The sequence below is a fragment of the Aythya ferina genome (genome assembly GCF_964211825.1).
Source record: "Aythya ferina genome assembly, chromosome: 4".
NCBI lineage: Eukaryota > Metazoa > Chordata > Aves > Anseriformes > Anatidae > Aythya > Aythya ferina.
The window spans coordinates 14,895,339-14,908,688 of record NC_140300.1 but is presented as its reverse complement, the minus strand read 5'-3'; the positions used below and the strand labels follow the sequence as shown (position 1 = coordinate 14,908,688).

The 13,350-nt window shown below is 48.1% G+C and overlaps 1 long non-coding RNA gene across 1 annotated transcript; it reads right to left on the bottom strand.

Annotated features, from left to right (window-relative positions):
- Positions 1-10,269: 10,269 nt before the first annotated feature.
- On the bottom strand, positions 10,270-13,134 carry LOC311435700. The gene is made up of 3 exons (XR_014692322.1): positions 12,903-13,134; positions 11,493-11,693; positions 10,270-11,344 (listed from the first exon to the last, which is right to left on the bottom strand). It is a non-coding gene; the product is annotated as an uncharacterized lncRNA (long non-coding RNA).
- Between the last annotated feature and the right edge of the window lie 216 nt (positions 13,135-13,350).

Here is a 13,350-nt window from a genome sequence, read left to right as displayed (position 1 = left end):
CTGTTTACTAAACCAGCTGTTGGTTTAGTGCAGATACTACTGCCTGCACAAAGATGGCCATGTGGCCAATAGGGGTGTGGAATCACCATTCCTCTGTATTATAGGTTTGGGTGCAGTTGCAGTTGGTCATCTAAGTGCACCATTAGTTAGCTCTAGCATGTATTTACAGTAGCTCTGTGTCAAATAATTGGTGCATAAATGGACAGTGAGCTATTTTGTGGGTTGTATGCTCCCCTAGTAACAATGCACAGGGGCTTCCTGTAGGAAGTGTGTATTATCTACCCAACCTAGTAAGGGTTCCTTGTTCCAATGTGTCATGTTCCAAATGATCCATGTTTCAAGAAGAGATTACACAATTGCTGAAAGCTGAAGACAAACTTAGTCTGGCTGTAACCTGCCATGTCTCTTCTTGGCAGTGTGGGTAATTCAGCACTGGGATGACTTGCAGGGTCACAGTGGGTTCCCCCATAGTAGAATGCTTTAAATTCTGATGTGGGAAAAGATTTTTCAAGGTTCTTTAGGAACTGAAGTCCCATTGCTAAAACTGATGTAAAATGTAGGGTTGTGCTCAAACCTGAAATTGGATCTAGTGTTGAAACATCTGAATTTAAGCCAACTGGCTTCCTAAGGAAGTTAGGAATCCAAGCAAAGCCTCAAAGCTTTCTGTATTAGGAGAGGTAGGTGCCTCAGATGTGACCTACAACACTGAACAAGCTGTGCTGGAAGGTGACGGCACTGGCCTGTAGGAAACATGTAGGACGTGCCTGTAGTGCTGGATGATAACTTCCATCTGCTTAGGTTTCACCAAGGGTGGACCTTCATTGGTCTTCCTTCCAAAGGCACAAAGTTTTTTTTTTGTGCTGCAGTGAGAGCATTGGAGGACTTAAGCCCTCATGTCATGGAAGGTGAGGCTGTACGGTATCAAAGTGGGTACTACTCTGTCTCCTGTTAAGATACTTAATGTCCAATGACATGTCAGTACTTGAAGCAGGAGCTAGAGACCATGTCTCACTGTCCATGTTCCAGATGACAGTTCCCTTCCAGAGGATTTGAGGAAATGGGTCTCAAAGGCATGCATGTTCCACCATCTCATAGGATGTTTGTCACAAAGCAATGCCTAGGCTTTTATCTCCAAGGTAAGTTTCACGTCTGTGACTCTCGAGCAGGGTGAAGCATCTCCGTCCACCCCAAGTTAGGTGTTAGAACAGGCTTTGAAGTGTTGTTCATCCAAATTGCCTGCTGAGGTGGTGTGGTGTCCAGCAGGTATCTACTGCTGAGAAAGGTACCACAATATTTGTGCAAGCCCTCTAATAGCCACAGGCCCCCAGAGTTATGGTGGGAACAGCAAGGGGGAGATGTTACAGACTTTTTGATGTACTTCTTTTGGCAACATCTCACAACCACTGAAACTTGCAACTTGAGTGTGGGCATGAGGTAGAAATGATGAGAGGCAACTGGTGACCTTGACTGTGCAGGAGGACAGACCGGGTTATTCTGCCAGTCTCTGCTAGCCCTGAGATCTTGATCTTTATTAGTACGATACAAAAATCTTAGGCAGGGTATGACAGGTAGAGCAGACAGAGACTAGGAAGTCGAGTACAGCAAGTGAGTTTGGGGGGACCCGTAGCTACAGTGCCACCCCCATGCTTGCTGTTAGCTTTTCTTTGTTGAGTGCTCACTGGCACTTGCATAACCCTGCTGAGAATTACAGTGAATGTAAGACCCAGCTGTACTGTCAATGTGCATCTCTGCCCATCGACAGCTCTTATTAGCAAACAACTCCCAGACTGAGCCACATTTTAAGCACAGCTCCTTTGCTGATCACACAACAGGTCAGCAGGAGCACTGACTGTGCCTGTGTGTGTACTGGGGATGTAATTGAGAATAACAGAGAAATATCAAAGCAATTGATTTTATTGTCAGCTAGACAGCTTAACCCTCTAATTCCATTCCTTCCTTTTCTAGATTTTATTGTGACCTGTCACACATGCTATGCCATAATGTCTGTCAATTAACATTAATAAAAATAAATGCTAGGGAGTACATGAGAATGTTAAGGAATACAGGAGAAAGATACCCCAGCACCAATTCCAGTATATAAACTTAAAGAGGTTAAAATTAAATAGTCATTCCTGCTTCGGTGCCCAAAGCAAGCAGAGAACTGGAATGCAACTTTCCTTTCAGACAACGAGAGCTTCACTCTGCTTTTTCTATAAACAAGTGCTAAGAATTGCTCAGTAATACAGTGCTTACTTAACTCTATTCAGACAGGATTTTTCAGGCTAAGTAAATAGGCAATATAAGGCCACTTAAAATAGACAAATAAATAAATAAATACACTGAAGGTGAAGCATCTTTCATCTACTTCTGAACTCAACACTCTATTCAGCCCTCAGCTCCAGCCTCCCCCTGCGTGGTGCAGCACTGGCTGGCACGCAGAAGCCTTTTCCTGGGTTAGACTTCAAATATTTTTTCTAACCTGCAGCTCCCTGTTGTAATTTATGCCTTTTTTGTTTGCTCTGTGACCATCTCTCTCTCCAGCAGGGCGCTACCCCTTGGAACTTTTTCCTTTGCCTAATCTGGTTTTGTTACTTCTCTGCTTTCAAAAGTTGTTAGCCACTTTCAGTGTCTCCTATGACTTCTTTCTCCACTGAAGAAAAAATGAAAGAGAAAAGGAGGACCAGCTTGAAATATGAAATCTCCTGGTTTTTGCCCTGCAGTCAGGCTTTGTGGATATACATTCGTTTCCTTTAGCCTGGAGCTAACAGACCCAGGAGCCCCTTCAAAAAAGGAAAAAGGCAGCTGTGCCGTATAACACATCCACAAAGCTTTACTGTTACAGACACATTGCTAGCTTCATTTTTCTTGCACGAACAAAACACTGTCCAGTCACCGTTACAACTTTGTAATAGATGTTCAGACAATTTTATTGTGTTTTCAGAATTAGGGAGGTTCTGCTTCTGACAACAGCAAAGGGATCTGGGTGCAAGTGCAAAGTACTTAAAGTACAAAGGGATAATATTTGCTGCTGTGATTATATACCACAATGGCAATAATCCAAAATAGAATAATCCATCACGAGTGAATATAAAGACAAGCAAATGCTACCACAGCAGTGGATGTAGTGTAGAGATAAGCCGTAAGACAGAGGTAGGAAACTTCTCCATTCCCCCACAGCAGTCTCTCTTTTAAGAAAATAATATTTTATTTTATTTCACTTTTCTAAGCAATTCTTGGGTCTTGTCAATTCGATTTTCTATGATAATGGGATTGTTTGAAGATAATGCCAGTGAGCAGGCATCTTTGCCATCTCTTATTCCTTTGCTCCTCTCCCTATTCTCACACCTTTCTTAAAATTTGTCTCAGCTTTTATCACCTCTTTTTATTCTGAAAGATAGGAAGAACAGGAATGTGATCAGCAGCCTTTAAAAAAGGGGATGAACTCCAATCAGTTGTGTTTCCAACCAAGGGCATCAGAACCAAAGCTGTCCATCTGCACAAGCTCTTCAGCGTTCATTGACCAAAGATGAGGGATGGTGTGGAGCCAAGATCCACGATGTATGCGTTAGGCCAACATTGGCTCTGTTTGTCCAATGTCTAAAACGCTGTGTCTTCATCTGCCTGGGACTTGGTAAAGGTGAATGTATTTTGACGTAATAGGGAAAATTTTAAGCATATTCTAACAGGTTAGAGGCCAAAGTCCTTACAAGTGAAAGGTGAGAATCCCTGTCCCACTGGATACCTTGGAAGTGTTGTCTTTCTGCCAGGGCAGAAACTGCAGGGCTGGGATTTTGGGGGGATTTCTCCTCCGATGGGAGCCTCCGGGATCCTTTATCGCAGTGAATGTGGAGTGGGACCATGTCCCTTGGTGCCCAGCATGTCCCCGGGTGCTGTGTTGGGAAGGACACACACAAGGGCTCCCATCGCCGGCCCAACGATGGGACGGGGAGCCCGGCCCCGCACGGCCTCAACAGCCGCACTCGCAGCCTGCTGCGGCAAAATCGCGGCTTGGTGGGGAAATATAAATACATAAATAAATAAATAATCCCCGGAAAGGTGCTTCCCAGGCACGGATGGCCGCAGGCAGCCGCTAGGTGGCAACGGGTGCCCGCCGGCAGCAGCGCCCGCCGCCCCCGGCCCCGGTGCGGGGGGAAGGCCGGGCCGAGGGGAGCCCCCCTGGCCGTGCCGGGGCCCTGCTCCACACCAACACGGAGCCCTCCAAGCCCACCGCCCTGCACCCGCAGGAGAAGTGCTTCTGCAGGAGCACAGCCACTTGTAACCCCGTTTACGTGAGCGTAGTACAGGGCACAGCGGGCTGTGGGGTCCCACTCCATCCCCCACCACGTTTCGAGGTGCAATGTAAGCATAGCAAATCCCGTATCTATCACGGCTCTGCATTTATCGGCACTTCGGGCTTCTGGAGGAGCAACACATTCAGCACGTTCCCTCAAGTGTGGCAAGTTGGGTTTGGGGGTTTGGCAATAGCTTTCTTCTCCAGTCACCGTTTCCTTGCCCAGATCTTCCCATCCCTCTCTTTTTCCACCCTCACTTCTCATCTGTTCTCCCTCCTTTGCTCAACCCCTCCATGTCTCACACAGGCCCCTCTCAGTTCTCCCTTCTTGTCCTCTCCCCTTTTTTTTTCCTTCCTGTCATCAGCTTGTTACCTTCTCTCAGGCCAGGCAGGTCCTGATCACTCCCTCTGCCCTTGTCCTTCTTTTATTTTTCTTAAAAGTCCTTTTTTTTCTGCTCAATTTTCCCTTCCTGCCATTCTTCTTGCCACAAACGAGAACTTTTATGAGTAGCCTCTCCCATTTTGATGGTTGTTATTGGAAGGGACAATTACTGCTCTTTCACTAGCTTCAGCAAGAGGCTTTGCTAAGACCCCAAGCTTTAAACAGGCCTGGCGCTACTCGTACTCCACAAAACAGAAGCTCTCATTGGGCCACAAGTCCTGGCCCAATGCTCACTTGCTGGCCTCATTATATAGGAGAAGGCCCTGGTGGCCCTCCTGAAGGTGGCAGACTGGTGGCTGCTCCCAGCTGGACGAGCATGTCATGCCCTTACCCACAGCTCTGCAACCAGCCGCAAGAGTCCTGGGAAGCCACAGACAGGTGAAACAGCCCAGTCCTATTCCCCCAAACATCAAGCTTCTGCATTTTCACCCAAGCTGCTCTTTATTCAAAAAAAAAAAAAAAGAAAAAAAAAGAAACCAGATAAGTATTATTTATCATCACTACTGCATGACTTCTAAGGCAACAAGCCCGACTGGTCTCCTCTTGCATACCTGGAGCAATTCTTGCCAACTTCCTGATAAGCAAGTATAACACTTACCTGAGCTATGGGAGCAGCCGGGCTTTCGCACAGATCCCAAACCCTGTGGAAGCAGAACATATGCAGACCCACAAGCCTGGGGTGCAGATAGATGTGAAGGAGGAGGCATGCGATCATCCAGTAATCCACAGATATCAGAGAATTCAGAAGCCTGGACTGCTTTGGTGACAGGCAGCAGATGTTCTGCGCTGCTTGGAGAAAGTCCTGTCAGTAGCGTGGGCAGAAGTTCTTCCTCTGTGCCTCGGTGCTTTGAAAAAAAAGAACAAAAAAGAGGATCACAGGGGTCTGGCTCAGCAAGACACTGAGATTCAAGGGACACATGACTTGATCAGCCGGCTTTGTAAAGCAGCTGGCTTGTACTGAATCACTGGTACATGGACCTACTGACATCCAAACAGGTTAGATATGGGCTAAAAAGACTTTACGTTCACTCTTAATAGCTGTTCAAAGGTAGGGTGATAAGAGAAGTTGTGAAAATATCAGGCAGAGCAGTTATAATCCCCAGTTCATTAGCCATCCCTACTTCTCATATAATTCTGATGCGACCAGAATCGCCTTCCAGGTTCCCAGGACCCTGCAAGCAAGAACTGGGCTGGAGCCAATGTCCAGCACCAGCAGAGCTAGCAGATAGAAAGGCAAGAGGGAAGACTACAGCCCATTCTAGAAGGAAGCCATCAAACATTCCCTTTGCATCTTGGAGGAAAAGCATGGGGGATTTTGGTATGTCAGTTGGGGTCTGGGTGCTAGGACACGTGATAAGGCACACACAGTATCAAAGCTAGCTTAGGACAGTATTTTCATAAGTTGGTCTTGTCACAGGGCTTGGAATAACACTTTTTGAAAATACAAGAGCATGGGGCTGTGATATTCACCACAAAAGCCACTACCACACACCCTGCCCAGAGCACTATGGCTGCTGAAACAAAAACACACACACATTCCTGTCGTGACACTGGTGGATGGCAGGCTACTTTTCAGCTCCACAGCTGGTAGCCTTGTCTTCTCCTCACCAAAAGGGTCTTGCTGCATCATTATCTTCCTGCCCAGGTGTTCTGACATTTAATATGCTCTCTGTAAAAGCACCTGTTACCTTGTACCAAAGCAGTTACACGACCTGCCCAGGCCTGCTTCTCAGAAACCACCATGACTGAGAAAGAAGCTCTAGGAGACATAGCAGTGCACCTGGCCAAATGCAGACCCAGGAACAAGGCATTTCAGGCTGGGAGTTGGAAACTCTTCCATGCCGCATGCTGCCATAGCCTCCCCAGTCTGTCAAGTCTCCTCTCCAGACCTCCTGCCACTGTCCCAGCATCTGCCAGCAGTTCCCAGGGCTTCAGAAAGTCAGAACACCTCACGACCACAGAAGTTTCTTATAACTGGAGGGGTCAATAAAATAGCTGAATTAAATCCTGTGGGCAATATGGTGTTGTAATGAGAAGATCCTTTACCTCCAGATGGTTTCTGCTCCCTCCACGATAACTATGGGCAAAGTATGAACATCACCATGGGCACAACTAATAGTGTTCATATTATTCCTCCTCACAAAGAGGAGCAATCATGATGGTACAAAGAGGTTAGACTGCAAGGATGTTGTTGTGTATTTTGCAGAAGACTATGGCAGTGGTCTGTTTTGGAGCTATGAAGAACAACTTTGTTTTGTTAGGAGATGCATTTCCTGCAAACGAAGCACATCTGACACAAAAGAGCATAGGGACTGAGTGATGAATGCACTGCCCCTGCATTACCCTTCTCTGGTCAGAGTCCCTTTGACACAGAAGTGTTGCACAAAGTATATATACACTGTGTGAAAGAAACACAAACTCATCAGAAGTCCTCCAGAGATATGAAAGGACAGATGATAGCAGCATTTTTGGCTGAAGACAGGGTTTTAACGCTTCCTACAGGCAGCAATCTCTGATGGTCTTATGTGGGGTTGGAACAGCGAGAGCGTGTAGAGAAAAGCGTGGGTTTTTAATCAGCTCTCATAAAAAACAGACAATGCTATAAAGCACCAGAATGCCACACCACATACTGCCCTCTTTCCCAAGCAGGGAAAGCAGAAAGCTCTCACTCTTCCTGCCAAAAATAACCTCATCCATAGCGCAGGAAATCACAACTTTCCATCTTGAAAGTATTACCAAAATGTCCTTCCAGGCTGCACTCCTCTGCCTTCCCTGCTTCATTCTCAGGCAGATTTCTGTGTCCTTTTGTTATTAAAAAACCTCCTGGATAAATAAAAGGACTTTCTTGGTTTTCCAAGGGATTCACAGCTGACATTTTGTCTACCCACATGTCTGGTCCCACTTAGGCATAGCCCCCCTGTAGTGCTGGGGACTTCTTCAACCATTTCATTTACACTCAGTCATTGAATTCAGTTCATAATGAATTGGGTGTGAACTGGTTTTGTCATATTGCTCATTTTTATTCTTTGTCACATGTCTTAGCATTTTTTTCTTCTGTTAGGTAAAGCCCCAAATGTCCCTGGCTAATAAATTATAGAAACTGTTACTCCTATGGCAGCAACACCCTGAGGACCCACTCATGCTATGGTCACTCAACACCATAATAACGCCCAGCAGGAGACAGCTTGAAGCCCAAAATCTCTAATTTCAGTTGAGAAAGCACTAAGAAACAAATGGAGCTAGGAATTCTGAGAGGGTAGAATGAGCTTCATAAGGACAAGGAAACGTGCATATTTGCAGTCATCCATAATTGACATGTTCAAAGTCTCTATTCTCTAAGATGCACACAGAAAATACGGATAATAACTGTACTGCCTGCTGACAATTTGTGTCATGTTCGCTAATTTTCTGGCGGCCAATTAAATTTGCATATGACCTGAACAAACCAGTGCCATTAATTCGTTTATGAAGTTTATGTAAGTATTTGTATTATCACTGAGCCAGCCAAAGAAATCCATGATTTAATGTAAAAGCTGTGTTTAAATGAAATGTACAGTCACTGTTCATACAAAATGATTGCCAGTGGAAACAACTCCCACCGTGGAGCTGCTAATTGCCCTAACTTCATGAACCAAACACTGGATCCAAGGTCTCTGTGCTCCAACAGCTTGACCTTGCTGCTCCACGGTGGGTTATGGGGTGTGGATCACTGCGTGAGTGAGCTGCCCGTCTCCCCCTGCTGCACGGCATGTCAAGCTGGGTGTCCTGCTTTCAGCCAGAGGTGTCAGAAATCCCTCAGGCAGGCTGGGATCCCTTTGGAGAACTGAGACACTGCAGGGTGAGATGTTTGGTCTGAAAAACCTGGCTTCACCCTCTGCTCGGCAAAGGGATTGGTGCACTCCCAGAGGTGCTGCTGGTGCTCATCCTGGGGCTGAGGGCTGCAGATGCTTGCCCAGGAGTAGAATAGCACAGCCTGCCTGCCCAAATCCTCCTGCAAGGTGAGGTGGCTCAAGGGCATCAGGCACCAAGGGTGCACCAGGCCATGGCAGCATAAAGTGTCAGGACTCGCCAGGGCTCCTCCTTTTGCCTCATTTTGACAGAGATCAGTGTTTACAAAAGATGCTCTTGATAGGAGACTGTACCCCTCTCTCCAGAAAAAAAATAAAAATAAAAATAAAAATTAATTCTGGAAGGTAACTGCATGGACCTGGATCAAAAACAGGACAACAGAAAAGTGATTCTCACCTCTGCAACACGTAATGTTTGGGCACCCAAGTTCTCTATTGGAATCCAGGCTCCCGAGTCTGATCTACTCCTCAGAGCAGGCACCACAACAGCCAGCACTGCAAGCTGAGTCTGATTACAAGCAAGAATCTGACCACAAAATGAAAATAAATAAATAAAAATAATAATAATAAAAAAATCTGTCTCCATAGCTTAGGCTTTTAACTGAATGAAAATGGTGTGAAAAGAGGGAATCGTTTATCTTAAACTATTTTTTTTGAGTAATTGGTGCTTTGTATAAATGTATAATGTATAAGCCCCAAACAGTCTCAGATATTAACTTTAATTGGTGCAGAATAAAAAAAGGATAGAAAAAATAATATTAAAATATTATTGACTTGCTACCAATAAAGACATGACCCTTAGACAAAGATTGGTAATAACCTTATAATTATAAACAGTTCCAGTATCCTGAGAAGCGTCCAGGTTTGCTTGATTTACGTACCAGAAGAAACAAAAATTGTTTAAATGTTGCCCCGCTAATTTAATTAACAAAAGTCCGTCATATGTGAGAAGTGAATTCAACAAATAAAAATATGGGAAAAATTATTACTTAGTTCTACATTGAGGAGCAATGGTAAAGGAAACCTGAACTTCACGTGATATTGCACCCAATAAACATCAAATGATTAATTGTACTTTGAGTGTTCTTAAAAGCCTAAAGACTTGCACACCACAAATGCATCTAGTGTGACTTGGTAAATATTCATTAAAATGCTCCAGCAAATAGTAAGAAAAAAAAAAAACAAAAACAAATAGATGGACCAGACACTGGATGGTGACTCATGCGTGACTTGTGCGTGTCATTCTGCATCTATTTTTCTATCAGAGTGCAAGTAAATTCCACTTTTATTGAATATAATATAATTTGAATATACATATTGAATTTAACTTTATTAAAACGGATGAGAAGCTAAATACAGGAACAAAAAATCACGACGTTTATTTCCCAGAAAAATTCAAAAGCTATAATTAATGCCTACAAGACGAATCCGGCCATTTGGATACGACGGCTTGTTTTTTATTACTAAATCAATTTAATCCTGCCCGGGCTGCATTTAACTACGTCAGAAGACGAGGAATATATGACCATTTACTTGAGTAGTAGGAAAATCGGCGTAAAAACAAGGAAAGAGTCTAGGAGAGGACTGACTTCAGGAGATGGTCTTGCCTGCAGACAGCTGCGAGCTGCTCCCGGTATGTGCAGCTGGCGGTGGCCTCCTGGCACGGCACTGGGCATCGACAAGGCATCTTCTCTTTTTTTGGGGATCTCGAGGATTAAATAATCCGTACGGTTTTTTCCTTCTGGGGGTCTTGCAAGGAGGGATAGCTCGGGAGAAATGCTGCCACGCGGTGCTGACAGCGAAACGCTGGCAGCTTTGCTTCCTTGCTCGGTGCCGGGCGTGCCAAACCCTGGCTTTTTATCCTAAAGGTGAAGCAGCAAGAAGGGTATCTGGGCCGGTTTTCCCAGGAACAGCAGCTCTGAGCGATAACAGTGGGCCGAACTGTGTCACCCCGCGCACACGACCCAAGCCCCGAGCATTTATTCCCGTTCGGCTGTAAGAGGCTACAGGAATGCTCGCATCGCAGCCTCCCAGCCCTAAAGGACACGGGCTTTTCCCCATAAAAGGACTATGGGAGAAGAAGGGGATTGCCTGCCAGCTATTAAAACCCTCTGAGCTAATTTGCTAAGAGTTTGTCAAGTCGGTAAAATTAAACCCTTCGCTGTCAGCGTTATATTTGCACATTCTCCGGGCTTAATATTCGGTTGGGTTCCAAAAATCATTTTTTTTTCTTCACCAAATTGTAGGTGGCATATCCTTCTGTCCCTGCAGTCCATAAACATCTCACTCTCGACACCTCAGCAGGCTCCTGACGTAATTTACAAAGCGATTTGGGGGCTGAGTACTGCAGGAGAGGCTTACGCGAGGTCTCCCGGGCACATATGGACGAATCCTGCCTGGGGCTTGTCTCAGAGGCACGCAGTTACAGCTGCGGTTACATCTGCCTGGAAATAGGCTGTTATTATTTTAGAAATTGGGTCGAAACCCGTTCAAAAGCAGACGACCTGAGATTTTCCTGCAAAACCAGCGAGCTGCCCAGGGCACCTTTACATTCGTTTGGTGCGCAGCCAGGGAGAGGCACGGCCGAGGTGAAAGCCACGAACCACATCTTCCCCGCCAGCAGCAGGGTCGGAGGGGGGTGAAACCCCCTTGCAGGAGGAATCCCCGTTTGTGCCATGGCCATCTTCCACCCGCGCCCCTGCGAGACCCGGCAGGAGGCTCTGTATTTCTGTAAGCACGTCGGGAGGTAAAATAGGGACGAGTCTGGTGAAGAAAAAAAAAAAATCTGAATAAATACAGCAAAGGTACTGTGTCCCAACTGTGGGGCAGCCCTGGGCCATGAAACTGAGGAAGGTTTTTGGGGCGGGTGGCAGGGACAGAAGCGAGTCTGCCCGGCAGGAGCAAATCCTACCCTGGAGGAAAAGCTGGAGCATCGCCTTCTCCCCGTGGGAGGCAATCCCACCCGGGAGACCTTTTTTATATATTATATATAGGGTGAGTGCCCTTGAGAGAGGTTTTGCAGCCGTTTTTTTCCTCTGCGTGTGTGCCGTCGACTCTTTCCTGAAGCGTCGTGGCATCCTGGCAGTGCTTCAGCGAGCGGGTTGCATCGCACCTGAAAAGAAGGATGGCCCAGCTGATTGCATTAATAATAATAAATTAAAAAATAATAATAATAGGAAAAGGGGCCGAGGGCAGGGGCAGCGGCGGCGGGCAGTGCGGCCGGGACGCCTCTAGATGGGGCAGCCCGCCCGCAGGCGGCCCCGGGCGCTGCGGAAGGCGGGCGGGGAGCCGGCTCCCCTGCAGGGCTTCGGCTGTATCCCGGGGGGGTCTCCAAGGAGGGTCCCCCCCGGGGAGAGGCAGGGATGGGGCAGAGAGGGGAGGCTTCATGCTCGGATTCCCCTCCGCCGCAGCCGGGCGGGCTGTGCATCCCCCCGGCGGTCTGTCTGTCCATCCGTCCGTCCGTCCCGCTGCCCCTCTTCCCGGAGGGTCGGGGGGGGCTCGGTGGGACCACCCAGCAGGCCCCCGGGCTCCGCAGCCCCCCGCCGGCCTCCCCCCGCCGCTGCTCGCTCCGCAGACGTTTCCTCCCCCGAAATGTCCTTCTCTCTTTTTTTTTTTTTTTTTTTTTTTTTTGGTCCGGGAAGAGGGCGCAGAGATAGCCCGGGGAGGCTGAGGGAGGTCGTGGTGGTGGGGATAAGGAGTGAAAAATAAAATTAAAAAAATAAATAAAAATAGAAAGATAAAAAGAGAAGGGACGGCGGGGAGGGAGGCTCGGTAAATCAGCGAAGAATCGCAACCACTGTGAGCTAACCGCAGGTATTTCCAAAAGCTTGGACGCGAAGCCCCGTAAAGCAGGGGCTTGGGGGGGCTGCAAGATGGCTCATCCTCCTCCTTCTCCTCCTCCTCCTCGCCGCTCCCCGGCCCCATAGCGGCTCTGCCCCTACACCTGAGCGGAGCCTGGACGAAGGAGCGCACCCCACTATTCCCCGTCCCCTCCGTGCTCCAAAACCTCCCCCCGGCCCTGCTCCCCCACCTGCCCCGCCTGCCCTTCTCCTCGTTCTCACCCCTGTGCACCCACACGTCCCCTCTGACGCCCCAAATTTCACCCCTCGTCTCTCCATCACCCCTTAGACTACCCGCACAAGGCACCTTCCTACACATAAGAGGATCGATCAAGGCTCCCCTCTTATTTCCTTCCATCTCTTAAAAAATCCCCTCGGATGTTTTCCGGCTGCATCGTGGCACAGACGGCAGAGCCGGCAGCTTCCAGGGGAAATACCTGGGTGGGAAAACGGGAAAAAGAAAGGAGCCCCCCCAGGGTTACCGGCAGGGAAGGACGAGCCCTCTGCTCCTTGAGCCAGGCGAAGACCATCTCCGGCGAGGCGCTGCGTACCGAGGCGGGGTTATCTATTGTCTTCATTTATTTTTTTTCCGCTAAGAACGATGTGGGAAAACATTTCTCTCTCGCCAAAGTCGTTGAGAACCGATTCCAGCGGGGCCGGACGGTGCTGGAGGTGGGCGCACGGCCGGGCAGGAGCAGGTCAAGGGCGTGTGGGTGCGCTTCGAGGGGCGTAAGCCGAGCCCGGGGGCACCGTGCGGACTCGCTCTGCTCCGCTCCCCCTTGCCCCAAAATCCCCGGGTGCCGTCCTCCCGCCCAGCAGCATCCCCCCGACGGCGCGGCCCCGTCCCGCTGCACCCCCCTCCCCACACACACACCCGGCCCCGCCGCGGGCCGCAAGGGGTTAACCCCCGCGGCGCGCGTCTCCCCGCGG